Raw genomic sequence first — 19,282 nt, 5'->3', positions numbered from 1 at the left:
CGCTGTTATAAGAGATTGTTAAATTAGTGAATGTACAATTTATTCTAAACGTGGACACCTCTCTATATACTAACATAGACTGCACATAAACAACAAATGGAATTGAACGAAAGGAGCAATACAATTTGCATACGTATATATATATATATATATATATATATATATATCACTGAATCTGAAAATAAATTGAGTTTAACTTTTTTTTTTCAGTCAAGGATTCACGGAAGCTTTAGTTGTGACTGAACTCTTAACACATCCTCCCATACATTACCAAAAGTTACTCCTCCTATGCTAGCGCTGCATACTCGCTGTTTTTTATTTATTTTACCAAGCTTATATCAACTCTGTCTGTAGACTGCCAGGTCAAAGCTTGGACACGTCATTTCTCCCACACCTAATGTCGGATAAAACTGAAATTTCGTACAATCATTTCTTTTACTTGACAACACAAGAATCAATTTAAAAAAAATAACCAATTAGTTAATTAGTTAATGGTAATTAATTATTTTGTTTGGTATCTCAAACACTGGCGGATCCAGGGGAGGGGGGGCGGTAGGGGCGATCGTCCCCCCCACTCGGCCGATCCCCCCCCCCCCCCCGAAGGGGAGGAGGCGGACGAATTTTAGTATAGAATTCACACAATTTGTATACTAATGTATTACTTATGTTAATAATATATACTAATTATTTATATTTCAACCTATTTTTTTATTATTTCGCCCCCTCCTCTAGTATGTTGACCGATTTGGTGGGGTCGGGAGGGGGCAATGGTATCAATCCCGCCCCCCCCCCCATACACTTTCGAGTGGGGGGGGGCGGTCCAATTTATTTGTAGAAATCACAGCTTGCTAACAGAATCAATTAAATATCTATATGATTAAAACTTGTTATTGATATTTTAACCGATCTTTATATTATGTCGTTCCCTGTTTACCGTTTGGGGGTGGGGGGGGGGGGCGAATACCTCTACTGCCCTTCCCACCTAAACCATTTGAGTGGGGGGGGGGCGGTCCTACTTTTATGGAGAAATCATAGTTTGTGAACAAAATTAGTTGAATTAATCTATAAATTTTATATTATGTCGCTTCCTTTCTGGTATTTTAGCCAATTCGGTGGGGTGAGGGGGGGGCGTTTGCATGTACTGCCCTTCCCACTCTAGCCCTCTGAGTGGGGGGGGTCTATTTTTGTGGAGAATCATAGTTTGTGAACAAAATTAGTTGAATATCTATATAATATAAACTACGTATTGATATGTGAACCCATTGTATATTATGTCGTACCATACTCTAATCTCAAATTTTATCATTAGTAAATTAAAATGAAAAGGGTTGCACCAGGTGGGAAGGGCGATTTATGCAATTGCATTTCCCCCATCGGACAAACCAATACTTTTTCTTTTAGTATTATAGTTTAGAAATTACAAAATGTAAAAAATCTGCCACTAATATAATTTATATATACTATAAATTAAATTCTTATATCGAGTCGCCCTATTTTTTTTTTATTCTTTAATGCCAAATGCAATCTTTAGCAGAAATTATTAAAGGAGCGAGGATTAATCGTTTTCATTCTACCGCCCCTCCCATTTCCAGAGTTTATGTAATTTCACATGAATTTATCATAATTATTTTAAGAAAGACTTTGCATTGGAAAAGTTAGAATTCAAACGAAATTTTTCACTATAAGAATCATGATTGAGATGAGTTCTAAACCGAAAAAAATGCATTTATAGTCGCCTTTTACTCAATCGGATATTTTTCTAGTTAAATAAATTTGGGACTATAACTCACAACTTATACCATGATGTTATTGAATATTATTTATCGAATAATTTTTTTTCGGCGGCGATCCTCAAAGCCAAAATCTAAATATGTGGGGTATCTTATCTTTTCAAGGAACAAATCGGTTTTATTTGCAATGTATTAAGGGCCTATAAATTCATATTAGAATATCTTTCAAGTACAATATTATTCAAAAGGTCCTTTATTTTAATAGTATGAATAATGAGCTTTAGGTCAGGAGAATGCGTTTCTGCAGTGAAAAATGCCAGAAAACGCTTTTGGCGTCGGGGCTTTGCCCCGAACTTTATTGTTGAATAATGAGCTGTAGATGTCAGGAAAATGCGTTTCTGCAGTGAAGAATGCAAGAAAACGCTTTTGTCCTTTCGGGCTTCACCCCGAACTCCATTAATGAATAATGAGCTGTAGATGTCAGGAAAATGCGCTTCTGCAGTGAAGAATGCAAGAAAACGCTTATGTCGTCGGGGCTTCGCCCCGAACTCCCTTGATGTATAATAAGCGTAGATGTCAGGAGAATGCGTTTCTGCAGTAAAGAATACAATAAAATGCTTTTAGCGTCGGGGCTTCGCCCCGAACTTCATTGATGAATAATAAGCTTTAGATGTCAGGAGAATGCGTTTCTGCAGTGAAGAAGGCAAGAAAACGCTTTTGTCGTCGGGGCTTCGCCCCGAACTTCATTGTTGAATGATGAGCTCTAGATGTCAGGAGAATGCGTTTCTTCAGTGAAGAATGCAAGAAAACGCTTTTGTCGTCGGGGCTTCGCCCCGAACTTCATTGTTGAATGATGAGCTCTAGATGTCAGGAGAATGCGTTTCTTCAGTGAAGAATGCAAGAAAACGCTTTTGTCGTCGGGGCTTTGCCCCAAACCCCACTAGGGAACCTTATAGCGTTGCCCCACTTTTTCGCCGAAGGTTGAGAAATGCTGCTTTTTAAAATTCTCATATATATATATATATATATATATATATATATATATATATATATATATATATATATATATATATATATATATATATGTGTGTGTGTGTGTGTGTGTGTGTATATAAAGTATATATATATGTGTGTGTGTGTATGTGTATGTGTGTTCTGTACACACGTTTATGCATAGGGTTAGGGTTTACTGGGCGTTAGGGTTAGGGTTTGGAAAAAAATAGCCCCCCCCCCCCACTCCAAAGTTCTGGATCCGCTAGTGATCTCAAACAAGGGAAAGATCTTGTACTTGACTGAAGTGGTGCTGAATTTTCCCCCTTTATACATCGTGGTGTGAGACTTATTGAACACTGAAAATAGGACGAGACTATAGAAACAATAGCCTTGAGTTCGAAATCAGGTTGTTACCCCCCCCCCTTTTTTTATATATTTTACTTATTAACGCTTTTATAGTGTTAGTCTAGAATCAGTCTATATCTATTACACATTTAATTACATGACTGATCCAGACTAATTGATACAAATACGCTAACTATAAGCTTTTTTTTTTAAAATATTTTTTGGTTATCTTGTTTTTCTAATGTTTCTATTTACAAGTTTAAATCCTGCCTGTAGATGCTCAGCCTGTCTGGACGTATTGTTCCAAGCCTAGATCTTTTCTTTTATTACCCAGCCTCCCTCTCTCGTTCTAGACAGACCCTCCACGGAGGTTTTCAATATGGGGACAATAAGGGACACGATGGGGAACTTGTGTGGGTGTGTATTGATTTAGTTCCCATGTGTTCCACATCTCGGCAGCTATGTGCTGGCCAGGTATTGTCCTGGGCTGTCAAGATGTATTCAAATTAGTACTCAACCCACAAACATGTGTTAGACTTGTGTCTAGGAAAATCCTGGCTAAAAAAAACAACAACATAAGCTCGACAATTAAGTTAAATAGATCCATACACATTAAATATTTGTGCCACATTAACTTCCGTTTCCGGAAAAAAAAAACAATGTCAATTTGACATGGACGAGATCAGAGTTACCTGCCCGGCATCGGCCTGTTCCTGTGTTTTCACAGATCTAATCTAAAAATCCGGAATGTTTAAATCTGGGGCCGGATTTTGTACGTTTAATGTCCATAATACCTTGAAAGGGTTTCTCCTCCCCCCCCCCTCCTCGTTGTAAAATTAATAGGTTTCGTCAAATGTCGATCGACTTTGAACCTTTAGTGGAGGTTCACAGATATTGATGTAATTAAGTATTCATGGTTTATTAATATAGAGACAAACCTAAATTACTATTAAGCATAGGTGGTTGCGTTGATGATTAGTTTCAAAATAAATAAATTTAAAAACCAAAAATGTAGGTGCAGGATGCCAGGTGTCAGGTCTGACTCAGGCCGGCCGCACATTTCAGAGTGATGAGTTAAACAAGGCGAGTGACCTGGAAAAGACTCATTCCTACGTTACTGCTCGGGGGATGAAAGTGACGAACGAATTAAGACTGTGGTGTTCATTTGGATGTTTATGTATACCTAGGTCTCTGTTTTCAAGTTTGTCTGTACTATGTCTGTCTCTACCATTCATTATGTTTCTTTCTCTCTGCTTCTGCCTCTCTGCTTCTGTCACTATTCTCTGTCACTCTATCACTTTGCCTCACAGCTTTTCCATTCTCTGTCTCTTTGTTTCTGTCCTATGTCTATCTCCTCCTCTCTCCTTTCTCTGTCTCTTTGTTTCTGTCCTATGTCTATCTCCTCCTCTCTCCTTTCTCTGTCTCTTTGTTTCTGTCCTATGTCTATCTCCTCCTCTCTCCTTTCTCTGTCTCTTTGTTTCTGTCCTATGTCTATCTCCTCCTCTCTCCTTTGTCTTTTCTCTCTTTCTTTTGTTTTTTGTTTCTATCATTTTGTTGGTCTCCCCCCCCCTTTCTCTCTCTCTCTCTCTCTTTCTCTCTCTGTATCGCTTTCCCTCTTTATTTATCTATTTATTACCATTAACTATATTTGTTTATCTGTCTCTTAAATTCCGTCTCTTGATCTTTCTATCTTATCCTTCTCTCTCTCTCTCTTTCTCTTTGTGTTCTAGATAAAGTGTATATGTTTGTATTTAACAACTTGTTTATTATAATCATATTCCAGAGACGTGCCGTCTATGTACACGGGGATACTAAGCTAGTCTCCCAATCGTCTCCTGTATTTTATTTTTAACATAAAGTGTTGTAGAATTAAAGAAAACCGCCGGTGAGAAAAATGCGAATCGCCCCCCCTTTAAAACAAGGGAAGTAACCGCATTATCTCCTAGATAGATCCCTTGACTTACTCTTTGGATTACTTAGTCACAGGAACAGGTCCCTGGTCCCTTTCCCCTCATTAGCAGTGTATCTCCAATTGGGTAGTCCCAATGTAGCAAGTTATACAAGTAGTATCTTTCTGTTATAGATAAAGTATCTAACAACTTATTCTCTTTAAAGTCTCACTCTTAGATCTAATGTATTTACTCTTGTTTAGGCCTACTTCATTTGGGAGCCTGTGTGGGTGGAACCTTGGTGGACACGGATATCGAAAACGGCTCTTAGGATTTTCCTATAAATTTTATAGCTGATGTATATCGTTGGGAAAGAAATACTAGCTCGTCGAAGGACACGGATATCGAAAACGGCTCTTAGAATTTTCCTATACATTTTATAGCTGATGTATATTGTTGGGAAAGAAATACTAGCTTGTTGGCTATAACTGGACAAATTTGATTTACTTTCTTTTTTTTTTTTTAACTATACAAATAAATAAATTTCATCGTTATTGAAAAGACTATCGCGTTCTCTAAAGGACTCTCACTTTCGGGAATTTTTTAATGTAAGGTATTATTGATTCAAGAGTTTAATAAATACAAGAATAATTTTATCATTTATGTAAATTAAAAATAGTAATGTACCTAAGACTGTTCCTTGAGGTACACCTGAGTTTACTGTTATTGGTGTTGGTTTAGAGCCATTTATTATTACAGTTTGTTCTCTACCTATCATAAAATCTTTAACCCACTTATGCAATGGACCATTAATGCCGAAATATTTTAATATTTTAAGCAAACTATGGTGGTGAACTTTGTTAAAAGCCTTGGAAAAATCTAGTAAGATAGCATCTATTTGCTTACTATCATCTAAACCTTTTGAAAAGTCATCAATTAGTCCTATTAGTTGTGTTTCACATGATCAATATTTCCTAAAGCCATGTTGGTATGGAGTAAGGACATTATGTTTGTCTAAGTGGTTTATGATGTTGCTACATACTATATGTTCTAGGATTTTACATGTGATGCTGGTAAGTGATACTGGTCTGTAGATTCCTGGGTTAGTTTTTTCTCCTTCTTTAAATGGGGGGGGGGGAGTGACATTAGCTTCTTTCCAGTCCCTTGGTACTCTGCCCTGGTTAAGAGATGCCTGAAAAAGTATTTTGAACACTAGTGCTAGCTCATTGCTTAGTTCTTTATTAGGGGCAGTAACACTTTTTTAAAAATAATTGTTCTTCGCTAAGTAATGGAACCATCTCTCTCTCTCTGTCTCTCTCTCTCTCTCCGTCTCCTCGAGCAGAGATTAACTCTGTTTAGCGCGTGCAGAAATGGGATAAATTATGGAAGCCTAAACGATTCGTGCTTTTGAGAGAGAGAGAGAGAGAGAGAGAGAGAGAGAGAGGCAAGAGAAAAAAAGAAGGTAGAATGGTGTTTAGAGGAGCTCAGGTCTACCCGGTAACGTGTTACGTCATTATGAATTAAAGAGATTTTCAAATAACTTTTCAACGGATTACCAGAGAGAACATCTGACGTTGTTGGCTTTTTCTCCTTTTTGGTTTACATTTTTTTTTTAGTTTATACAAGGAAATGAAGGTCAAGGACTCCGTGAACAAACGATCACTAAATGTCTCTATTTTTTCTCTCTCTCTTTCTGTCATTTATATGATTAAATATGCGTAGGTAGGGGTATATATATTTATGTATATATGTTTGTGTGCTTTTAATTATACTAAGTAATTATGTTTGTATGTATCATGTGTATATGTATATTATTGAATCTGTATTTCTGTGAATAGTGTGTGTCTGATCACGTTAATACTTGCCGTTTGTTTGTGATGTGTAAAATGTGTTAATAATTTGTTTGTGATGTGTAGATCTTCTAATTTGTTTGTAGTTTCTAGTGTGTAGATCTATTGATTTATTTATGGTGTGTAGATCTGTTAATTTGTTTGTGATGTGTAGATTTGTTAATTTGTTAAAAATGTGTCGTTTGTTAATGTGTTTGTGATGTGTATATTTGTTAATGTGTTTGTGATGTGTACATTTGTTAATGTGTTTGTGATGTGTATATTTTTTAATGTTTTTGTGATATATATATCTGTTAATGTGTTTGTGATGTGTACATTTGTTAATGTGTTTGTGATGTGTAGATTTGCTTGGTGTTTGGATATCAATATATTCCAACTTTTAACGGAACCCTCAAGAACTTCAAACGATTATTTTGCTCTTAAAAAACAATCTCTACCACCACCACCCCCTCTCCGAAAAAAAAAACTAAAAAATTCTGGTTAAGACAATGTATAAATCTAGAGAAAGTCCATACAATTCTAATGCTAGGACTATAGACAAAGATATAGAAGATGGTACGCAGCCTGAGCGTCTATTTATATAATCTCTGATTATAAATACATGCGGGAATACCCGTTGACTTGTATGTATGTGTGTGTGTATCTGTCTCTCTCTCTTTGTGTGTGTTCAAGGTAAAGAATGTCTTTGACTCCTTTAATTACATTTTTTTAATTTTTTTTTTTGTCAAATGTTTCTTCGGAGTTGATATCCTAATAATCAAATCATGTTTTTTTGGGTTCCACGACAATTCGTTCACTGACATTTCGTTCACCGACAAATCGTTCACGACTTTTCGTTCACGCGACTATTCGTTCACCAGACATTTCGTTCACCCGACAATTCGTTCACGCGACATATCGCTCATGGACTATTCGCTCACAGACAACTTGTTCACCGACAACTTGTTCACCGACAACTTGTAACTTGTTCACTGACAACTTGTTCACAGACAACTTGTTCACCGACAACTAGTTCACCGACAGTTGGTTCACGACAAATCGTTCACGCGACAAATCGTTCACTAACTATTCGTTCACAGACAAATTGTTCACAGACAAATCGTTCACTGGATATTTCCAAAAACAAAAAATTGCTAGAGATCGGGCCTGATCCGAAATTCTTTGTTAATTTTTGTTTGTTTGTTGTTTATATTTTTTTGTTAACAGGGACAGGGGGGAAACTTAGGCATCTTAGGGCGACATCGTCCCCATGTAAGCTAATGTCCAGGCATTCATCTCATCATCCAAGAGATAATATGAGATGATCCATTGGCCACATCTATCATCTGTACGCCAGATACACCAACAAGCCGACTATCTTACATTTACCTCCCTTAGATGGAAATCTCTACTAAAAAAATTCTTTAATTTCAAAGTAGTCGTTTTTTTTTATTTAGTCATTATAGAAGCACGTTGGATATAATTCAGTCGTAAAAGGCGCGAGGAGAGGAGAGGTATAATTTAATTCTAGACTATCAAAGTAATTTTTTTCTTTCTCGGTATCATTTCTCCTATAAATGAAATTGGTTTGAAGAACTTGTCTTATAAAACCTTATTTATAACAGGCCAGAGAGGAGAATCTCGTTTACATTGCACGAGAGGCTTTCCCCCCCCCCGCCTCCCCTCTCTCTTTGATCTACTGAGCGTGCCACGGGATTGTGTATATCATTCGAATGAATGTCTTCAATATTTATGTAATCTGAACATACCTATGGGGGGGGGGGGGGGGAAAGATGAGTGAGGCAAGGGACATAACCATTAAAATGTATGCGCTCTGCTAAAACCAGTCTTTCCCTCGACACTGGCCGTGTTGTCTCCCTTTGCACTCCTATCAACAATTGCGGGCGAGGTCTGTTTGTGTTTTGTTGACATAGCAACCGACATGTTTGTTATAGATGAGCGGTAAACTGAACTCAGGGGCGTCACCATGATGGGTCGTCCTACAGAGAGCGATGGAGAACAAAATGGCTTGAGATCTAGTAAATCTGCATTAGTGCAATTTACATAGTTCGACATTGCAACTACAGAGTATAATGCGTATAATAATAATAATAATAATAAAAGGACTTCAATGAATTTTGCTTCTCTTTAACGAAACTAGACCCTGGCAGCGCCCGAGAATTACTACTCGTTCGTTTCTAACATAGTAATAATAATAATATATCAACCGAGGGGATTATAACAACTGACCTCACAGACACCTTCAACGCCCTTAACCATTCCTAGGAACATTATTGTTGTCTGTCAGAGGGCGATACTGCTGCAGACCTGCCACATCACCAGAAAATTCCTCAAAAGGAAACTTATAAAGGGACTACAATGAATTTTGTTTCTCTCTAACAAAACTCGCGACCCTCTCGACTCGAGAATGAATACTTGTTCGTTTCGAATAATAATAATAATAATAATAATAGTGTTTATCATCATTTTTATAAATTCTCAGTGGCATCTGTTAAGGGGACTACAGTAAATGTTTTGAAACTCGAAGCTGGGAGTGCTAGAGAATGGAAATTAATTCATTACCAAATAATAAGGACAATAATTTAATTTAAAAAGCGCTATTAATAAACATAATGTTGATTCACGGTATTACGATAACCTAACAAGAGCTTTTTCATGAAAGATGCCTTTCCAAAACAGTCTTGATTCTCAAGGACAACCTGCACCCATTAAACCACTGTTACATGTTTCATGTGTGAATGTTGTTCGAATTTTTCGTCTATACTGTTATTGTACAGTAGTTACGCTATGTTTTCAATTGTAGTCAAACTGAATTTCCATTTGATTGGATCAATAAAATTATCTTATCTTATCTTATCTACGATATATCATATATGTAGATATAAACAAAGTAAGACTTTCATATTCACACTATAACTAAAATTAGAACACCTTCATCAAGAAATGTGTGTATGTCAATGTATGCTTTTTTTATAGCGATCCATGACCTCTGGTGGAGAATACTTAGAAAAACATGTTTTACTGGTAGACATATATGGTGCTCAGAAAATTAATAGGAAACAAATTCAAATGGCGTACAACTGAACAGTGGCGTAATGAGGGTGCCAGTTGCAAGGCCTCTTGGTGCCACACCACACACTCCACACTCCTACAACTCCTAAAGTGTACGTTATTCATATTTACGTACGAACGTTTAACAGTAAGCGATACGAAACTTACACGTAATGTAATCTGTAGTGTCGGAGGTATATGTTTTATGTAATCAGGGCCGGCCTTAAATAATAGGAGGCCCTAGGTGAACTGAATTTGGTGGCCCCAAATGAAATAGAAAAATGAAGGATAAACAGCCAAAAAATTAAAAATTAGGCATTTATTTAAAACCTAGTGTACTTCAACGTATACATTAGGCACGCGGTTCGCTATTTCTTCTCTAACGATCGGAGGTCCGAGGCGGCAGCCTAGTTTGCCTATGCCTAAGGGCGGCCCTAATTAATACTAGTTTTGTCGGCTTCCCTCCCCTCTCCACCCTCGGTACGCCACTGCAAGTGAATTAGAAAAGGTTTCTATGAATGCAAGTGGAGGCCCTGAGGATGACTTTTATGTGGAGATCCCTAACCCTAACCCTAAGCTTCCATAAAAATGCACCTAATAATATTATATTATTATGCTAATAATAAATTTAAAAGCACTTCATATGTGTACAGTTTTTATGCATATTACTTTCTAAGTATTTTGGTTATCTTCTTTACATACGTATAGTTATTTATTCTTGTATTTCGGTTTATTATATATATATATAGTTTTAAATTATTATAAAATCAAACCTTGCTGCGATATTTATAATTCTTATGAATTAAGTAAAAATAATTTATAAAAGTCAACTTATTAGAGTAGTAACAAAAAGTATTGCTAGAATTCATTGTTTAAAATAAATAATAAATGTATCAGATGTAAATAATAAAGACAGATAGTCAGTATTAAATACAAAAAAAAATGGATTATATCATTTGTTCTTCAATATAACTGAGGTTCTGTAAGATTTTTCATGAGAAAAAGAAATAATTACATCATAATATAAATGGTATGGTCATAGATGAATGGCGTGATCGCCAAATTGAGTCACGTGGTCATGGAGATGTTTTGAAAGATATAAGTGTATTCATGGAAATATAGTTATATAGAATTATTTTGGTTGTGCAATAGTGATGTCACCATAGAATAAGGATGTGGCAATGTGACCATTGATGAAATCATAGGCAAAAAGAATGTAATGTTGTCATTACGCATGTGAAGAGCTACTTGTGGCTGTGGCGCAATCATTAATATAATTGTCTGGTTATTAAGCAAATAATGTTGTCATTAATATAACAGTCTGGTTATTAAACAAATAGTGTTGTCATTAATACAAGTCTGGTTACTAAACAAATGGTGTGGTCGCGTTATAATGATGGTACATGTACTACTTACTTCTCGGTCATGGTGACTTTTCTTTGTTGACCTCAACTTGAAGGTCGCTAAAATCTGTTTCCTGGCAAACATTATCTCCCCTTTGTCTTGACTTGTTTAAAATAGTGTGTTGATATGACAGTGTAATCCCATAGTAATCCAAAAATGACACCTTTTTTTTTCCCCTATAGTGCTTACAGATGTTCACGCATAAGACACGGTGCACATTATCCGATGAATCAAAAATATAATTAAACTCACTCTTTTGATGTGTAATTTAATGCCCACTAAATAAATTACTTTAATGCAAATTTTGAAAGTAAGAATTAAACAATATTATTGAACCACAATGTAATATTTTTTTTATTTTTTTTTTTAAATATCCGAAAATATTACTACTGTAATGTACAATATCTTTCTGTTGTTATAGAAATAACTTATACAGTCCAAGGGCAGATGATCCATTGAAATAAGGCACATCTGATTGAATCATTCGCAGCACCACAGCAGACAGGAAATAACTTTGTTATTTCCCTTTTCGTACTCAACGTAGTGCTCCTTTTTTTACAAAAAAAAAAAGTTCATGTGCACCTTTTTTTACCTGTCCTTCGGCCTATTTCCTCTACTCCCTACTCCACTTCTCCTCCTTTCTTACCTCTCTCATCTTATATCCTCCACACACACGCAGACGTGCAACTCCCTGCATGTACCTCAAAATTGAGTTGATAAAGCGCAGGTTTTTTTTTTCTTTTTTTTTTTGAGATCACTTGAAATGAAAAGTTGGAAAGAAAGGTTAGGGTTAATTGAACTGACAAAAGTTGGTGGAACAACTTCTCTCTCTCTCTCTCTCTCTCTCTCTCTCTCTCTCTCTCTCTCTCTCGGTTTCTTGCTTTCTACCTTTCTTTCACCCCCCCCCCTTTTTCTCTCTTTCTCTCTGTCTCTTTATTTGTTTCTTGTTCTGTCTTTATTTCTCCTTTCTCTTTATCTTCTTTATTTCCTCCTCCTCTCTCTCTCTCTCTCTCTCTCTCTCCTTTTCTCTTTTCCTAACTTTGTTTATCTCTCGTTCTCTCTAGAGGCATGACTTCTTGTCTAACAGTTCCATTTCATTAGTGTGGACTTTGACGTTGGGAAAGTGTTGCCTTATTTAAGAAGCACCATACATCAAGGTAGTTCAAGTTATGGTGTTCCTTAAAATATCTATGATTATAAAGAAGAATAAAGTAAATATATATAACACTTTACTATTTTTTTATTCATTCCATTCTTTAGAAAAATATCACATAAAAATAAAATATTATGTTCTCTTTTATATTTTTGTTAAATTATTTATTGCGATTAGTCTATTGTACTATTGTTGTACAATCATATAACTATATAAGAATTTGAAAGTTTGTTTTAAAACGGGTGTAGGCGAAGTCTCCACCAACCTGCTGGCCCTTTGCGACTTCATTATGCACTGTGCGCAAACGTTTCCATGGGCCCGGTTAGCACCGCGTCACAGGCCAGATATGGTCCGCGGGCTTTGGGCTTCACTTGAGTATGCGTAAGAAAAAAACAACAAGAAAAGCAGCCGTCTCACCTATATGAGCAAATTTATACAATTGTAATTTTAATATTAACATCTTATGGTGACAGGCTATAGGACAGACTGACAACAAAAAAACAGTTGTTGTTTTTTTCTCTATGGGAGTCGCTGAAAAACATTTTGCGGTTATTGATTCAAATCAGAGAGGTTATGAACATAAATTGTATGCGAATTGTTCTATTTAAAACCCAAGCGATTTAAGGTCGATAACTCAGTGAATTGAGCACCGAACAATAAAATTAAAAAAAAAACTTTTTAAAAAATAAAGCTTTTATTAAGCGTAGCTGTATCAATTACTTTGGATCAGTCATTTAATTAAATTTGTAATAAATCTATGTAAAAAAATAGAGAGCGAGATTTATATTTGAACTCATGGCTAAAGCCTTCTAAGGTTTCATAAGTGAATACGGTACCTACCCTAAAGGTCAGGAGTTTATGAACATCAGCAACTATATTCATATCTATTGTTTCTATAGTCTCGACCTATTCTTCAGGCTTGTGTTCACTAAGACTCAGACACTAATTCAGCTTATACCAATCCTTAGTCAATTACAATTTCTTTCCCTTTGTCAGAGATACAAAAAAAAAAATAATTACCAATAATTAATCAACTAATTGGTGTTTTTTTTTATATATTGCTTCTTGTGTTCTAAGGTAAAAGAAATAATTGTACAAACTTTCAGCTTGATCTGAGTTTGGGTGTGGGAGAAAAAACGTGTACAACCTTTTTACCAGACAGACAGACAGACAGACATAGTGAGTTGATATAAGCTTTGTGAATATAAAGTGAAAAAAATCTCACTAATAATAGCTTATCCACTTCTATGAGACTAAATTATATGCGTTACTACACAGACTCTATAACCTTACGGTCGTCATAGGAGTCTATTAGGCCAATAATGAAGCAAAACAGAATCCCTTAACTGAGATCATTGCATTTGCTGGGATAGAAGAGAGCCCCAACAACCTTCTCACAATCCAGACACCGCCCCTTGAGGGTCAGTTCTGTGAGAAAACTCGGGAGTTTCTCCGGCGTGCTTGGCCTTTGGCCTCGCCTCTAGTTCTCGGATTTCTTGGGATACGCGCCATCGGTAACAGGGATAAAAAATAATATTAGAGACCTCCCAAACAGAAAAAAAAGGTTCAGACTGGCCGAAGGAGCGGAGCTTCCATTGGCGTTTCAAGAGTCGACTCTACGACTATCAACTCTCGCGAAAATAACAAATTAGAATGTTTTCCAGACTCATTTTTAACCAATTCTGTCTTCATGCTTGATACATTGACTGTTACAGTTTGGGAACGCAAGAACGATAATTCAATGGTACATCTTACAAAGATTTATTTATACTATTAAAATATAGATCTAAAAATATCTTATATAATTTTTAAAATAAAATGACCATGAAAGATTTACATTTCTGAAATATATCTAACATATTGGTAACAGGGGAAAATGAAACACATACTAGGATTGAATACAAAATAGAGATAATAAGTACTATTTTTTCATAAATCTCTTTAATAGTCTTTTGTTTCTTTCATTGAATCAAATTGCCTTATTTCTACTACTGTACACTACTCAATAACCTCTCCGTGTCAACTGCTGGAGATTAGTTGTCCTGGGATTCCATTGGGGGACACAAAGTATCGCCAGACCAGACCTAATGCTTAGATCTAGTCCACTAAATGTCTCATGAGCTCATTGCTATGTTATTTAGCCTCAATCTCGGTTTGATGACAAGTTAACATCTGGAAGCCACTACCACTACCACTACCGTTCTGTCAACTTGTAGACGTTTCTCTACTCATGGTGTATTACAAAACGGTCATATTAATTAAGTTCCTTTGAACCGTTCAGCCTGTATACAATGGCGCAGAACACATGACTTATACACAGCGTGAGGATAACTGAGTGATGTACACGAACAATTTTTGAGTTGATTAGTCCAGTTTTAGGTATACATTGTTGGACATAAAAAAAATTTACAATGGGAATTCACGCTGATCTGTCAGCTGATAAACGCACCAACAAAGACATTTAGCATTATGTTTTCTCGGAATATTTGGGCTTCCATAGAAACAAAAGATAGTTCATTTTGTTAATTTGTCATATAAGACTCTTGTGTACGTACATGTGTTTACAAAGGAGAACAATAGACAATCGAATGATCATTAAATCTGAACAATTTCTTAACACTGTTAACCTTAATTGCTCTAAAAACATGGAAGTTACGGGTCTCTCTTACGTGTTTTAGGATGTGTAACGTCGTTAAAAACAGATCTCGTTCTGTCAATTCGCATAGACTCCTTATAGTCCCTCCTATATTAGCGACGATTCATTCATAAAGCTTGGGTAGGGATACCGATAATAAGTGAAAATTAGGAGTTTATAAAAATAAAAGTAGGTGATACTGTAAGAATCAGGGATCGTGTTAATCTATAGTGGTCTCGTTGTGGTGTATTCAGGAAACAAGTTGCTCATAGATCAAACGACGAAGATTAACTAATGATGGAGATGTGTCCAGAAGAAATCAAAATGATTGGCTAACCAAAAAGAACAATGTGTGTGTGTGCTACTTTTAAAAAACAAAACAAATCTTATATTAAGTGTAATATGTTTACATTCTAAAGCTGTGCGATTTGAAATATTTTTTCCCAATTGTTTTTGTTAAGCTTTTAGCTTTGCTCAACGCGCTATGATCCTATCACTTGTCAGGGCCAGTTGTGAGAGGTGGCGGGGGAAGAAAGGGGTATCTGTGTGAATGTCTACATGATCTTTTTTTTTTTTCAATGCATTAAAAATATATGTACACTCAAGGCTCCAGAGTCCCCAAGGGGACTAACTCAACTTATACCGCACCACATCTGTCGAGTACGGTGCTCTTCCCTTGTTCAAGATTCCAAACAAAATAATTAATCACCAATAGTCAGTGCTTTTTTTTTTTTTGTGACGGTACGCACCGGTACGGTGTACCGATACCTTTTTCAATGTGGGGGAAAAAATAATTTTCTTGTATTTTAACGTTTATTTTTAATTTATTAGTAGTTAAAAGTTAGGCAATCCATCACTGAGTACCGGCACCTATTTTTTTTTTTACAAAAAAAGCACTGCCAATAGTTAATAAATAATATTAATAAATTTAATAATACTAAGGCTTGTCTTCGATTCCGAAGATTAGTGAGGAATGCAGTATTTCCCGTGGATACGCAGCCCCAGCTGTGACACACTTATTTTGCCAAAACCAGCGCAGGCATAACCATTTGTCCGCCGGTGGTCGATTTAGATTTTCTTTTCGCCGTCTACATCTGGTTAAATGGTTAATTAATTAATTGTTGTTTTTTTTTTTAATTGATTCTTGTAATGTCTGGTAAAAGAAATAATTGTGCAAAATGTCCGCTTTATCCGAGATTGGGTGTGGGAGAAATAACGTATACAAAATATTTTACCAGACAGACAGACAGAGTGCACTAATATAAGCTTTGTAAATACTTACAGAAAAGTAAAAATATTATATAATATATTATAAATTTATTTTAAAGAAAAGCAAGAATAGTATTAATCTCATAATGTTATGATTAACATATTAAGCATTTCATAGTTTCCAGGCGGTGTTGAAAGTTTGCACCATGAACCTCGCGTCACAAATGAGTATCAGTCAAAGTCAACTGTAACCAAACTTCTATTTCGTATGGTTCACGAAGCCGTTATTCCAGTTATGTCCAGTTTTACAAGTTCAGATATATTACGCCTAAAGTTTTACAAGTTCAGATATATTACGCCTAAAGTTTTACAAGTTCAGATATATTACGCCTAAAGTTTTACAAGTTCAGATATATTACGCCTAAAGTTTTACAAGTTCAGATATATTACGCCTAAAGTTTTACAAGTTCAGATATATTACGCCTAAAGTTTTACAAGTTCAGATATATTACGCCTAAAGTTTTACAAGTTCAGATATATTACGCCTAAAGTTTTACAAGTTCAGATATATTACGCCTAAAGTTTTACAAGTTCAGATATATTACGCCTAAAGTGTTTTTGTTGTCTACCAGCAGTTTGGTGTTACAAGTCAATGACTGTCTACAACATGTACACTTTAGCCTTGAAGTTACACCACAAAATAAAAACAACGCAAGCAGACGGGCCGGAAGATCTGGGGGGCCGTCAACTCCAGAGTCTCCTTTATCTTGGCCACCATGTATAATGATATGTCATCTTTTATCTAAATCAATTCTGCAACATCTAGATCTTTAATATCAAACTCACTTTCTCGCCCCTTTGTCCTACTTCCTGAATAAGGAATAATTTTCTAATGACCATACAGGTAGAGCTGCAGTGAGATATATATCAGACTTATATATGGCGCTGAGATTTTCATGTTATTGTTCTGTCACTCCAACTTTCAAACATGCGTCAGACATATATATATATATATATATATATATATATATATATATATATAAATATTTTCAATAAAATAATTAAATTCAAAAAAAAAATAATGTTCCCATGCCGGGAATCGAACCCGGGCCGCCTGGGTGAAAGCCAGAAATCCTAACCACTAGACCACATGGGAGTCATGCAAATACGATGTCAGAAAACGTGCCTCGGTTAGTGTGTCATGACTCAATGCGCAGGCTAAGCTTAAGCCTAAACTAAAGTTAGTTCAACTAGTTATTCCTTCTTTGTTATAGTGAAGAAACAAAGTTTAACTTCTCTAACTTTACTATAAGCCCCCCCTATCCCCCGTTACAAACACATATACAAATACATTATTCTTAGAAAAGTTGGAAAGAACTTATGAGGCTTTTTTACATTTAATTCATGTACAAGCTTTGAGGTCGGCAGAACGTGACCAGGGGCGGACTGGGTATCAAAATCGGCCCGGGCATTACCATATAAACCGGCCCACAATTGTCATGTCATATATTTTCGGTATTTGGGAGGGGGGATTTTAAACCTCTCCGCAATTTATATATATATTAGTGTGTGTCTATATGTAATTAATCTTCATTACATTCTTATCTTTCATTCTTTCAAACGTTTTTTCTACCCTAGAATACTCTCTTCCTATAATTAGTGAAAGGCAGTATACACCGCCAAGGGACAGCTAGGGAGTCTGGGGGAGCGCTGTAAGTTCCCCCAGTGGGCGGATCCAAGCATTATTTCCGTTATTTTAAGCTTTAACAATGCATATTTTGAGGTATCTACAGTGCAATTAGCCTGCTACTCTTCCGCTAAAAAAATCAAAAACTAAATCTTCTATTCAGTGGAGTCCAGCGACTGGTAGAAAAAGGTAAAATGCTTTAGTTTTTGTATTGGAGGTGGGGGGGGGGACCACAAAACCCCTTTTGGCTACGCTCATGAAATTTGGTGACTGTAGTTTGCTTAAGTTGGCTGCACTGGGGAAGTAAGTAAAGTTTCCCTTTCAGACAATGAGATCTGAGGCCGGTGATGGTTTGAACTCCTCCCCTCTCGGCTACGCCCATGTATTTTATCATAGGTGTAAGCCTAATTCTATTCAAAATATATTAAGTTTGATAACGCATCGAAAACTGGATGTATGCTTTCGTAGGCTTACACAATGTATTATATTTATACATGTATGTAGTCTGTGTCACGTCCCTAGTGACACCTCATTGTTTACAAATGAGGACATTGTACCTATCTCAAATCAGGTCAGCGTACCCACGCTTAAATGCCAGAAAGATGCCGATTAAAACTTAGCTCAAGACTACAGCAGGGAAACAAAATTAGCATAGCTTAAGTTACAAACACAGTTCCTAGTGACACCTCATTGTTCACAAAATGAGGACATTGTACCTATTTCAAATCAGGTCAGCGCACTCACGCTTTAATGCCAGAAAGACGCCGATTAAAGCTTAGTTCAAGGCTACACCAGGGAAACATAATTAACGTAGGTTAAATTACAAAAACAATTAAAAGGAAAATTAAATGTAAACGGGTCAAGGAGTCAAGGATGGGTATTGAATTGTCACTGTTCTTTATCCTAAAGAAAGATATAAAAGGCGGACTGTTAGCTTGTGACGAGAGAGAGCGCTAGAAAGTTAGACTTAGTAGTCGCTAGTTTTTAAAGTAAATATTTACTCATTTTATTGAAAATTTCATTGAATCCTGTATCTGTTATATATATATCTTTGTACATACATTTATTGTTTCAAGTTCAAGTTTTAAATAATTAAAACTCAAGAAAACGTATCAGCACTTTGTTACTTCATTACTTGTTAAAGTGTTTGAACTATAATCAAGGCACCTCCGAACCCGCATATGTCACAAGTTTATAGCATCAAGATCTGCCATTTAAATAAACATAATAAACACGTGACAGTCTGAAAACTATAAACACTACAATAACAGCCTTAATGAGTTTCAAACATTTTGGTATTACTTATAGATTACAGACGTTTCTTCAAAAAAATAAA

The 19,282-nt window shown here is 35.9% G+C and overlaps 1 non-coding gene across 1 annotated transcript; it reads right to left on the bottom strand.

Annotated features, from left to right (window-relative positions):
- Positions 1 to 17,343: 17,343 nt before the first annotated feature.
- Positions 17,344 to 17,415, bottom strand: Trnae-uuc (transfer RNA glutamic acid (anticodon UUC)). Its single transcript has one exon. It is a non-coding gene; the product is annotated as a tRNA-Glu (tRNA).
- Positions 17,416 to 19,282: the final 1,867 nt, after the last annotated feature.

This window comes from Biomphalaria glabrata, chromosome 6 (genome assembly GCF_947242115.1).
Source record: "Biomphalaria glabrata chromosome 6, xgBioGlab47.1, whole genome shotgun sequence".
Classification (NCBI taxonomy): domain Eukaryota; kingdom Metazoa; phylum Mollusca; class Gastropoda; family Planorbidae; genus Biomphalaria; species Biomphalaria glabrata.
The sequence above is the reverse complement of the archived record's forward strand: the minus strand, read 5'-3'. Positions and strand labels throughout refer to the sequence as shown.